The following is a 13,882-nucleotide window of genomic DNA, read 5'->3' on the forward strand; positions in this document are numbered from 1 at the left end:
AGCAGACACTGGAGCGAGGTTTAAGGTAAGTATTTTTATTTTTTGCATGTGTATGTCGGGGGGTTACTACTGGGGGCATAATATGGGATCACTACAGGGGGCATTACAACTGGGGGTATAATATGGGGCCACTACAGGGGGCATTACAAGTGCCTTACTACTGGGTGCATAATATGGGGGCACTACAGGGGCCCTACTACTGGGGGCATAATATGGGAGCTGTCACTGCTGGCATCGGCAAGGGGTTGAGGGGGGGGGCAGAAATATCTGTGTAACGGGCCCGAAGATTTCTGTTTCTGACCGTGGACTGGAGCGTTGAAGAAAGGTAAGTACTGCACAGGTGAATGGGGCCTGTTCTATACTGGGAGAGGCATTACTGGGGGCACAACATAAGGTGCACTACTAGGTGCACTGTATAAGGGGCATTACTGGAGGCACAACATAAGGGGCACTACTAGGGGTATTACTGGGGGCACAACATAAGGGGTACTACTAGGGACATTACTGGGGCACTACATAAGGGGAACTACTGGGGGCTCTGCATAAGGGGCACTACTGGGGGCATAACATAAGGGGTACTACTAGGGATATTACTTGGGGCACTCCATAATGGGCACTACTGGGGGCATTGCATAATGGGCACAACTTCAGGGGGCATTGCATAAGGGGCTCTAATACAGGGTGGAATTGTATAAGGAGCACTACTACAGGGGGTTTGGCATTGGTTTTTATTAATAATAAACCTTTCAAAATTGCATATAAGACTTTTTTGTTGCGGCCCACACACTCTTATGGTGCGTACACACGTAGCGATCTCGCTGGCAGATCGCTATGCACCCTCCCTGGTGTGCTGGGTGATTGATATCGATCATCCAGCACATACATACGATCGCGGGTCCGTATAGTAACTTGCTCGATATCGAACAAGTTGACCGGCATGCAGAGCCGATGGACGATACTGCTATTGTCCATACGTGGCCGCGCATCGCTGACCGATGGTAAGTTGGTAGGGTCAATTTTAATGAGCGATTTGAACGATAAAGATCTTTAAAATCAGTCCGTGTGTACGCACCATTAGACCTTGAATATTCGGCCCGGTTGGTATTTTGAGTTTGACATGCCTGGTGTAGATCATTTGGTGCTAATCAAACAAGAAAGGCTTAACCCTTTGCATTGATAATCTGTTTTGAAAAACAGGATTATCTATATACAGAGGAGATTATAAACATAGCTTCATCAATCCCGGAAGCACACTACCAGGGCTGTAACTAGGGGAGTGCGACCTGTGCCATGGCACAGGGCTCCGCAGGGCAGGGGGCACAGTTTGTGCCTGTCAATTTTCCTGTTTATTATCATTCTCACTTGTATCTTCCTCTTCTTTTATCCCCAGCATCTCCTAGCCTCCCCTATCTCCTCCGTGGCCCTTCCCAATGAGGCCATATCCCTATTTCAGGTGCACTATCTTATGTCCCTATTTAAAAAAATGCTGAGGGGGTGCCAATGCTCTCTCTGGCAGAGGGGCCCCCCGAGGTCCAGAAGGACCCCTAGGTCCACAGGGTCACAAATTGGGGTTGTGGACTCACTGATCCAGACGGTGCAGAGCGGTGGCCGCCGGGACCCATACCCACCGCTGCGCATTTCTCTTGTAGCCTGGCCCGGACAGGTTGGTCAGATGCGACCCGGGCAGGCGTGAACTTGCAGTCGGCGACGCGGTGGCGTGACATCATAGGATGGTGATGAGAGTCTGGGGACTGAGGGGGCTGAGGATGTGATGAGAGGCTGAGGGCTAAGAAAGGTGATTGGGGGAGAACCGAGGATGGCTGGCTACAGACACTTTCCCTCCTACCCCTGAGGCTTCCACATCACCGTCAACAAGAAGACCTTGGAAGAGACGTCAGACAACAACTACAGCCTGCATCATCAGTGACAGAGATGCAATGTGGTAAGTCATAATGTCATTTTACTTTATTTAAAGGCTGTCATATCTGTCAATTAACATTATCATGCATCACATATCACACATGCTGGGGAGGGATGTGTGGGTGGGTGGGGTTGGGAGTGGTGGTGAGGAGGTGGAGGCCCCAGAGACATCAGTGTATCGGGCCCCAAGATTTCTGTTGCCGGCACAGTGCACCAAAAAAGTCTACTTACATCTCTGCACACTACAGTATAAAGGTTTACTCAGAGGTTACTACATGTTGTACAAGAGGAGTGTACAGTACAAAACCCACAACACGAAAACAGTACAGTTTTACACAATAAGAATAAAGGCGCTTCAACATTGAGATGTGTTAGCTTGGAACAACCAATAAATGACAGATGGCACAGCAAACAAGCAATTACTAGTACATATAAGGCATAATATACTTGGATTTGACCCTACTTGCTACTAGTGACAGCTGTTGCTGCTTTGGCTTGGCACCAGACCATGTATTGGTAATTGTGGGCCTAGTTGAATGCGGGATCATGAGTCCCAGGTTAGGGTCACTCCTGGTCATAGGTTTTCTCACCCTGACATCAGTGAAGTGAGGCCACTAAAATTAGTGAGGGTTGTAAATAACATTGGACAGTGACCACATTAGAATATTACCCCCATTCACACTTGATGCAATAACCCGAGTAATTGCATATGAATGCACAGCAACCCGGATCACTCTGCGTGTGAAAGGGCCAGGTTGAAATAATCTGGGTCGAGCATTTCAACCCTGGTCACGAGAAGGCTCATAATAGAGTGTGAGCGGTAAATCCGGGTCAATGCAACGCGGGAGATGAGATCATCTCCAAGTGCAGGTTCATCACGTGATGCCGATGACTTCATCGACCCGGCATTAGTTGGACAGTCTGAAAGGGGTCTCAGCACACATACAGTACATTGCATACATAGTGGGCTGGAGTGTGAGGTCATGTATGCGCACACAAGAAGAAAATGAATTGTGAACCATCAAGGCCCCACATCAATAGTAAGACCATCTACCATTGGTGGAAAACCATTGATGGTTGCTATCCAATGATGGTCGATGGCCAACCATAGAGTGGGATGGACTTGGACAGTGCATACATCAGTCTTGCACACTGGGCCAAATGTAATAGGCCACAATTTGTGGAGCTACAGTATTTCAATGCGATAGTCATTAGATTTAGAGCGGCAATTAGTTTAAAGTTAAAACCAAGTTCATCTTGCCACTTTAAATCTAATGACAATCTCACTGGAATCGCTCGGGCTTCCGCAATTTAATTTATTTATTCCGCAAATCACGGCCTATTACACTTAGGACCTCATTACAAGTCGGTCGTTGTGGCCGCTCGGTCGTAAGGGAAAAGGGGCCGGTTATGCAAATGAAGCGCTCGCAAGTTGCGTAATTAAGATGAGATCGTTAGCTGGACGAGCGAGGGGAGGATGCGGCCGTAAGACTAAAAACACGCCCCCTTCTCATTCGCAATACACGTTATCTCCGGGCATATAAGGATTAATCGAGACCATCGGGAACCATCGGAGCTGGTCTTAGAGCTTAAGGTTGACCATACCCTCTCTTAAGCACTACGATCAAGTCAGTGTAAAAACCTCCCATGTCACATGTGCCATGACACTACTTAGTTAATTATGCACTCCCATAAAACGCCGTTAGCATAGTCAGGCACGCCTGCGTTCGGGTTTCCACTCCCCCGTTCACAAGCACCTTCCCCTGTTACCACCCACAAACTGCTCATCCTGTCACTCAAACTAACGACCTGGCCAAGTTGAAGGAGAGAGAAATTTCCAATTGCAACAGCTAGTTTGCGCACGCGCATTGCGAAACTTACGCATGCGCAGTTTTGCAAATATCGCTGGGTACGACCAAGCGGACGCTTACGACCGACTCTGAATGAGTTCCTTAGTCCTTAAGCTCATTTCCAGCAAAAGACCAAAGGAGTTCATAAAGGTACACTGCGATCAGCCTTCCATATAAGGGTTGTTCTAAAAATGTCAAGGGCTTCCCCCCTAAGCTCTGGTACAATTCCATTTACTGGCGATAATGAAACATGAGGTGCATCTCCTACAATAGAGAAGTGGGTGTGGGGAGGGGATGCGGTTACTTTACCGTCGGCCGGGGTGCCGGCTGCCGAAATCCTGGTGTCGGAATTCAGAACAGCGTGAGAAGACCGGCGCCGGTATCCCGACATGGCTGGTGATGCCGACGCCGGAATCCCGACAGCCGGCATCCTGATCATAAGTATACCTGGGCCAGGTAGGTGTTAGGGTGGGGGGGGGGATGGTTAGGTTTAGGCACCACGGGGGGACTTACAGTTAGGGTTAGGCTCCAGAGAGGGGGGGTCGGGTTAGGCACTATGGGGGAGGGTTAGGTTTAGGCACTTACCGGGAGGGTTAGGGTGCGGGGTAGGCAGGTTAGTATTAGGGTGCAGGAAAGGAGGGTTAGGGGGTGAATAGGACAGGGGAACAGAACTTACCGTTCCCCTGTTGGGATTGTAGGCATCGGGATGCCACTGTTAGTCTATTGACAGCCGGCATCTCAACTATCGCTATATCATACCCATCCCGTGGGGAGTCAGGGTGAGATTTGAACATTGCTACACTGTCAGGAATGAGTGTGGAAGATACTGAATGCTGAGGGCAGACCCCAGACGTGTTGTCCCACTGATGAGCAACAGGAGGCCTAGTGATTTTTTTCTTTTCCCCTCTGGCCCTCATCTCCAATTCACCAGTCTAACTATTCTCTCCTTTATGGCCTAAAGCTGAGCATAAGTCTCAAGTCATTTTCTCTCCACAATGCAGAGAGATTCAGCAAAACACCAGTGGTGGAGGAATACAGTATTCTGCCTTACGTCTCTCCCTGCAAGGTTACTAGAGTGGGGGCATGTCGGGAGCTCTCAGTGGGGGGGAGTCTATGTGTATATGTGGTGGCATTTTGGGATGAGGAAGTGCCAAGGTAGTTTTGGGGCTTTTTTTTTCATTACTGAAATGTAGGAGATGTGCCGGTCTATTTGAAGGTTGATGGCACATGCAGACCCTGAAGTGTATCAGGTTGCGCATCACTAATCACCAAGCTTATTAATACAATATCTATCTATCTACCCTATATATATTTGTCTCTCTCTCTCTCTCTCTCTCTCTCTCTCTATATATATATATAAAAATCCATATACACAGTACCAGTCAAAAGTTTTAGAAAACCCCCATTTTTCAATTTTTTTTATTGAAATGTATGCAGTTTATTGTCTCTGAAATTAAACAAAGAACAAATAATCAATTGGAGATGAAAGAAGTAGTACAATAGAATCAATTTGTTTAACAAAATTGAATGTAAATATTTGATTCCTTAAGTAACCACCTGTTGCAGATACATGGCCAAATTCAATATGTGGCGAAAAGTCCATCGATGACGTCATTTTCGCCAATTTCAATTATTCCCATATTCGATTTCAAAGACTTTTTGCCGGTGCGAAAAGTCTTTGTTATAAAATGGGAATAACTTTTCTCCATGTAACAAAAAAAATAGTCTGCACCCTGGGAGTGTCCCCTAAAAGTATTCTGTGTCAATTTTTTTTTTTTTAAAGTCCTCAGGACACCCCAAAAAAAATGTACTTTCATTTTGGGGGCGAAAAAAAAAAATATTGGGGAACAAAGTTTTAAACTAGCGAAATAGACTCAGGGGGGGTCCCCATGTATGCAGCAGGTGTTATCTAGAATGCGGGTGGTTGCAGCAGGTGCATTTTTTAACAATTTAAAACATTAACTTTAGGGACTTAAAAATGTTTACACCCATTTTCATGTACCCCAAATTTGATGGGAATAGTTATTTTTCCCCCCCAAAAAAGATAAATGCTATTCTTCACCACTTCTTTACAGGCGCATTTATGCACCTGCCATGGCTATTTAAAAACCCATAGTGATCCACCATCTTTAGGGGGTGCCAGGATGATTTCCCCGAAAATTGACAGGACATTTCCATACTTACCTTTCCACCAGGTCCCATTTTCGCCGGATACTATTTGAATACAGGGATATGCGCCCGATACTTTATCCCAGAAAAAAACTCAGATGATGGTGAAAAGTCCAAGCTCGGACTTTTCACCTCTAATTGAATATGGCCCATAAGTGCTAAACACACTTGGGGAATTCTTTCTACAATGGAAATCACTGATGGTTCGGGAAGTCCTTCCCTACACTGTTAAAGATCCCACAAATTTGCTTGTGCCCTTACGTCCAGTTAATCACAAACCAGCTTGATGGAGTTTAAGGGGTCTATTTACTAAGCCTTGGATGGAGATAAAGTTCCAACCAATCAGCTCCTAACTGCCATGTCACAGGCTGTGTTTGAAAAAATAACAGGAGGTGGTTGGCTGGTACTTTATCTCCATCCAAGGCTTAGTATATATACTGTGAGACCATTCTGTACTCTGAACCTTCCCATCGTGTTCTTTTCCTCTGAGGTAGCTCTTACATAACCTGGAGGTATTTTTGCATTATTACCTTGCTGTATGATAAATGCATGACCAAATAGGCCTAGCAGTTTCCAAATAAACTAGATGAATGAACAGCGCTGGTGAGATAAGAAATAGAAAATAAAGATCATGAGTGACCTGGAAATATGCCCATATGTATAAAACAAATAACATTTATTATACATATAATTATATTCTTACACTTCTGGTTTTTAAAAGTATAAATATATGCAATATATCTGTTAGTGAACATGATCTATATGCAAATTCTACATAGGTTATAACAATAAAAATGAATAAGTAAAAAATAAAATAAGATGGCCACAGCAACAGCGTTGAAAAAATCATTCCGAAGGTTTTTATAGGTGTGTGTGTGTATGTATGTATATATATATATATATATATAGATAGATAGATAGATATATATATATATATATATATATATATATATATATATACATATATACAGTACCAGTCAAAAGTTTGGACACACCTTCTCATTCAATGGTTTTTGTTTATTTAAATTATTTTCAACATAGTAGTTTAATACTGAAGACATAAAAAAGCTATAAAAGAACACATATGGAATTATGTTGTAAACAAAAAAGTGTTAAACAAATCAAAATATGTTTCATATTTTAGATTCCTCAAAGTAGCCCCCTTTTGCTTTAATTACAGCTTTGCACACTCTTGGCATTCTCTCAATCAGCTTCATGAGGTAGCCTCCTGGAATGGTTTTGAATTAACAGGTGTGCCTTGTCAAGAGTCAATATGTGGAATTACTTGTCTTCTTAATGTGTTTGAGACCATCAGTTGTGTTGTGCAGAGGTAGGGTTAGTAGTACACAGTGGACACCACTATTTGACTACTGTTGTAATCCATATTATGGCACCAACCACTCAACTCAGTAAAGAGAAACGACAGTCCATCATTACTTTATGAGGAGTATTCAATATGGGAGCGAAAAGTCCGTGCTGGACTTTTCGCTCCACGTCAGAGATTTTGCTGAGATAAAGTATCGGGCGTGCGCCGCTTTATCCCCGTATTCAATTAAAAAGCTACGAAAACAGGAGCCGGCGCAATAGGATCGGCGAAAATAAACGGGATTTACCTGGAATAAATTGTAGGACCACCCTAAAGCTGTCAAAACATGGGGGATCACTATGGGTAACCCCGTTTTAGCTTGCAAATGAAAGTCGGGATTTTAAATAGCTGCGGCAGGTGTTTTTATCCTGACATTGAAGAAGTAATGCAGAAGTGCACTTAGGTTATTTTTTTCGTTTTTTTTAAGTGGTCCCATCAAATTTGGGGTACATGAAAATGGGTACTAGCATATTTTTAAGTCCCTAAAGTGTTTTGTTAAAAATTCTGCAAAAATGCACCTGCCGCTAATAATCTATTCTAGAAAACACCTGCCGCATACTTACAGAATACCCCTGAACCTATTTCACCATTTTTAAACACTTTTTTTTCCTTTTTTTTTTTCACCCCAAATTTTTTTAATAATTTTTTGGGGTGTACCTATTTTTTTTTAAACTCTTTTTGACGCAGTTATTTTTTAAATGTCATTCCCAGGGGTTCAGGCTATTTTTTTTTTTGCCTGCACCCCTAAATCCCAATTCTGCACTTTTTTTCGCCACCTATTCAGTAGTGAAAAGATATCCCCGTTTTTTTTCAAAGGCTTTTCGAACCTGCGAAAAGTCTTTCAAATTGAATACGGGGATAATTGAAATCGGCGATTCCGAAATTTTCGCTCCAAATTGAATACCCCTGTAAGACATGACAGTCAGTATAACGGAAAATTTCAAGAACTTTGAATGTATCCTCAAGTGCAGTTGCAAAAAACATCAAACGCTATGATGAAACTGGCTCTCATGAGGACTGCCCCAGGAAAGGAAGACCAAGAGTTACCTCTGCTGCAGAGGATAAGTTCATTAGAGCTACCAGACTCAGAAACCGCTACTTAACAGCACCTCAGATTAGAGACCACATAAAGTCTTTACAGAGTTCAAGTAGCAGACAAATCTCAACATCAACTGTTCAGAGGAGACTGTGTGAATCAGGCCTTCATGGTCGTAGAATCCACTACTGAGAATGAACAACAAGAAGAAGAGAATTGTTCGGCCAAGAAACACAAGGAATGGACATTATACCAGTGGAAATCTGTACTTTGGTCTGATGAGTCCAAATTTGAGATTTGAGACCGCCGTGTCTTTGTGAGACACAGAGAAGGTGAGCGGATGGTTTCTGCATGTGTGGTTCCCTCTGTGAAGCAGGTGGTGTGATGGCGTGGGGGTGCTTTGCTGGTGACACTGTTGGTGATTTATTAAAAATTCAAGGCACACTTAACCAGCATGGCTACCACAGCATTCCGCAGTGCCATGCCATCCCATCTGGTTTGCGTTTACTGGGACCATCATTTGTTTTTCAACAAGACAATAACCCCAAACACACCTCCAGGCTATGTAAGGGCTACTTGACCAAGAAGGAAAGTGATGGAGTGCTGCGTCAGATAACCTGGCCTCCACAATCACTCGACCTAAACCCAATTGAGCTGGTTTGGGATGAGTTGGACCGCAGCGTGAAGGGAAAGCAGCCAACAAGTGCCCAGCACCTCTGGGAATTAATTCAAGACTGTTGGAAAACCATTCCAGGAGATACCTCATGGTGCTGACTGAGAGAATGCCAAGAGTGTACAAAGCTGTCATCCAAGCAAAAGGGGGCTACTTTGAAGAATTTAAAATATAAAACATATTTTGATTTGTTTAACACTTTTTTGTTTACAACATAATTCCCCTATGTGTTCTTTCATAGTTTTGATGTCTTCAGTATTAATCTACTATGTTGAAAATAATTTAAATATATATATATATATATATATATATATATATATATAAAACACGATTTACTCAATTTATACTGTAGCAGCCAGTGTCAATCATGCACTGTGAATCGAAAGTACACCACTGTAAAGGCCCCCATACACGGTGCGATAAAGCAGCCGATCCGACCGATTGGTACGATTTGGCTGCTATATTGCACCGTGTATGGGCCTGATGTCAGACCGAGTGCGCACCCATGGGGTCGTACATCACACCCCCTAATCTTACTGCAGGCTCAGTCGATCAGGGGATGCGATGTGCGATCTCATGCAGCGCTGGGCGGGAGGAAGAGGGGGGAGCCGGCATATCAGGCGGTCGGCCACCCAATTGCACCATGTGTGAGGACCGCCCGATATGTCGGACGCCGGATCTCCCATCGCGTTGCACCATGTATGGCCGCCATTAGTCTGGTGTTTAGTAATAAAAATGCATCCTCTTAAAGCAGGGGTGGGGAACCTTTTTTCTGCCAAGAGCCATTTGGATATTTATAAAATCAGTCGGGGGCCATACCGGCCGCTGTGCCGGCGAATCGACTGTACCCAGCTTAAGGGACACACATGCACAGGTTGACAGGTGCCCCCCCACAAATACCCAACAGCCCGTTACAGGATGTGCTAATGGGTGACTGCATGCAGCTCTGGTATGTCACACAAACAGTACAGTAATAGTGTGTACTGACTCATAGGAGCAGCCTATTTCCTACCATCGCACGCAGAGATCACTCACCCCTTCACCTGGTCTGACTGCAGTCCCTGCTGTTCCGCCTGCCGCTGCTGAGGGTGCCGGTGTGCCCTGAATAGAGACCGCTTTTGGCCGGTGCCTCCCCGATCCAGCCGGCCAGACTGTGACAGCAGCCGGGGCTCAAAGACTGGGTGACTGCCTTGCGCGTACCACCCCGCAGGTTCCTATACCTGCTGCTGACGGGGACGCTGCCACTGAAGGGGACGCCCGCTGCACTGTCTCTGCTGCCGCTGAAGGGGACGCCCGCTGCGCTGTCTTTGCTGCCGCTGAAGGGGATGCCCACTGCCGCTGAGGGGGAGAGAGCCACAGCCGGCCAGGCCTGATGAGATGATCTTATCCCCATCCCTGTCTTAAAGAATGGAGACAATAATCAGTTGTTCTTTGTATAAGTTGCAAATTGAGTTGCGAATTAAGCCAAAATAGTTACTTTGTTATTAGAAGTAGTTACAAAACTTCAACATTTACTGATATGCAATGCCGTTTGTTTGTAATTGACAATTAAACTGCTAGAAAGCAGTATATTGTTGGAAATGCCGGACTCTGCATGAATGGCACTCGTTATCTGCTCAGGGGATTAGGGGTTCTTCAATATAGCCAGACAGATGTTCATCTCAACCTCCATTAAGTTGTTGAGGGAGCCGCTGGGATATTATGCTGTGCAGACCTCGATCCCCGTCCTCGTCTCTCTGCGGGTGGAGGGTGGCAACGGGGCACACGTGCAGAACTCTCGTATAGGACTAGTCCGGCTCCTTCCCCCACGAAAAGGCTGGAACGTGTCCAAGATGACGGCTTATAATTAGCAGCGGCTTGGAGTTAGCGGCACTTGATAGTAATAATATTAATTGAATTGAGGAATTGTCATGCAATTTTAAAATGTAACTTTTATTAGTACTATTGATAAAAAAGTATTATAAGTAGTCCGCGAAATATAATATTACAATACAAAAACAAAAATCATATTAATAAAATTGTGCACCCAGTGGCATCCATTCAGAGTCTCCGGGGCCTGGCACCAATTTGACCATTTCGGCACATGGGTGGAACAGCGGGACAGTACTGTCCCACTGAAATCGGGATGTTGGGGAGGGGTGCGCCATCTATGGGTGGCGCCCCTGTGCGAACGCACAGGTCGAACACCCCTAGAGCCGGCCCTGATCATTATAATAAAAAAAACAAATGCATTTCAAATATAGACACATCTCCAGATATAAGGAGTAATAACAAATGAATAAAATCTTTATAAACATATAATAAATTATTTCCTTTATTATACTAAAGACATAAATAAAAATACAATAATATGCACAAAAATATTTTAAGTGCAAATAAAGAATCTATATAATTCTCTAGCAGCTTCCGGCTACCTTTGTACTATTTCAGATTATTCACAGGACTTGAATTGCTTAAATTTCAATAAAAACTGAACCTGTACTTGGGTCAGCGTAGGGATAAAAAAAAAACAAAGACAGATAAAAAAAAATCCTCCTCACTGGTATCTTGTACTGCCACCCTCATTACCTCCCATGGGTAATTGTTATATGGAGGCATTTTGTGAAAAAAAAAAAAAAAACGACAGATATCACTGAAAATCAGAACCCCTACTTATAACATTTAGGGGCATATCTAACCATTGGGTATATATCCTAAACGGAGGGGTGTGAGGGCACATGGAGAAAGCTCAAGCAATCGATGCATCCGTACATAGGGGCTTATTCTAAATCGCACGCAAAGTGGCTGTAGTTACGGGCATCTGCAGAAGTGTATCTTACTACTTTACGCTAATTCGAGTATCCTCTCAACTATTGCGGGGGTTCCTGCGTGTGCAAGTGGAGAGCCGCACCGCCACTTTTACGCTTGCAGCAGCAGTCGTCATCATTAGTATCGGTACGTGCACACAGCCCCATGCTAGGTGCAAGAGGTCCGTCAGCAATAGGCTTCCCTTCTCCGTACACACGGCTCAGAATCGCATGGAGCTTTACATACACGCCCACGACACTCGTACGTCAGGGCAGGTCCGTACCATCACTTTGCCAATGCCCAGTTGATTTCACAGAAAGACAGATCCAAGCCAAGTTGTGTCTGATTTAGAATAAGACGGAGATGTGCACAAATGCGTAAAACTCACCATTTGTGTCCGTGAAGAGAGGTCTGTGAGACTCAGAATTCAGCCCCATAGTATTTATCATACCATGGGGTTACCGGCATATTGCTGGCAATGCTCGCAATGTGCCGTTGCAACAGTGTTTAGACGCTAAAAATGGCACACTACAACGCTCCCAATTTGCAGCCCAATAGGGGGTGTATTAAAATATGCCATTCAGTGGCAAACGCAGGATTTCTTGAGGGGGGTTTCCAAATGCTTGATTTTAGAGTGAGTGTGGCCAGTCCATAAAGAGGGCATAATAAGCAGTTATCCAGCTTTGCAACTTATCCAGCTTTGCGTCATACAAAGTGTATTGTGTGTCATAATTCCAGCATCTACAGGACCAGCGATCACAATAAGACATTAGATGCAGCAGTAGGGCCATCCTGCCTGAGCTGAATGTTCTTATGTCAGATGTGGGCACCATTCCTGAACATTGGAGCAAGTCTGGGAGTTTTGGGGAGCAGCAGAAGATCCTAGCACTGCCCTGGGCATATATGTACATATTGGTCTCGTTATGCACTGGATAGTGTATTATTATACAGTATTAATAATTAAGCCTATAGATGGTCTATAGCAGTGCACATCTAACAGTGCATGTTTTCCAGATCTAGTTGGTGCATAGGTGTATTTATTACTGGCTGACACATTTTAAAAGATCAACAGGTGGTGCTAATTATTTCATGTGTGATACTGAGAAGAACATGCAGCACTAGTAAAATTCTATTTATATTACTATTTCTATTGTGGTAGTGGTGTGGGTTGGAGAGGGGGGTTTACAGGCAACCGGAAACCCCCCTGCGTTTGCCTATGCCATTTCTGTCTTGCTGTAAGTGCAGCATAGGCGTGCATTTATGGTAGTCTCCCCATGCACCTTAAAGTTTACAAAGAGAATTCAATTTGAAGCGATGTGCCGCAGGCATCTCTGCAATGTCCTGCTTCGCACCTATCAGGCTCTTATGGTAGAGCCAACATTACTAGTTTCGAGATACAGACCCTCATTCAGAGTCGGTCTTAAGATGCAAGCGGTCGCTCTGAATGAGGGCGGCCGCTTGCATCTTGAAGTGCGGCCTCCTGGTCGCTAGCTAAGCTGTGGGTTACCGCCCACAGCTTAGCGACTGACCAGGGTGATGGTCGCGATGGTCAAGACCATCGCGGCTTGCGACGAGACCCTAAGGTTGGGTCTCAGCAAGCGCAAGCCCCAGGGAGCTCCCTGCTCTGATCAAGCAGGAAGCTCCCCACTGACATCACTGCTGATGTCAGTGCGGCCGCCCACAAACGGCAAGCGTTCAGTCGGGAACGCCTCCGTTTGGCCGGCCACCCCCCCTGCCCGCCTCCCAAACGGGGCAAGCTGTCAATCAACATCGACAGCTCGCCCCCTTCGGTGCGAGACCCGTAGCGACGGAGCGTCCGTCTGGTTTTGTACAATGAAACAAGTGCAACGCGGTCCATGCTTATTATCTGGGATTTATCGGCTGACATTTTATTGAAGGATCGTATGTACAATAACAATGGAATGAAGTCCTGTAAGGTCATGCTGGGGATTATAGTGCACCACGAGTCCCCTAGACTAGTAAGGGCAACGTGTGGCACTTTAGCTGCTGTAAAACTACACATCCCATCATGCCTTGCCACAGTTTTACTGTTAGGTCATGCTAAAACTAACAGGGGCATG

Source organism: Taudactylus pleione, unplaced genomic scaffold, assembly GCF_031769625.1.
Source record: "Taudactylus pleione unplaced genomic scaffold, aTauple2 ptg000490l, whole genome shotgun sequence".
Classification (NCBI taxonomy): Eukaryota; Metazoa; Chordata; class Amphibia; order Anura; family Myobatrachidae; genus Taudactylus; species Taudactylus pleione.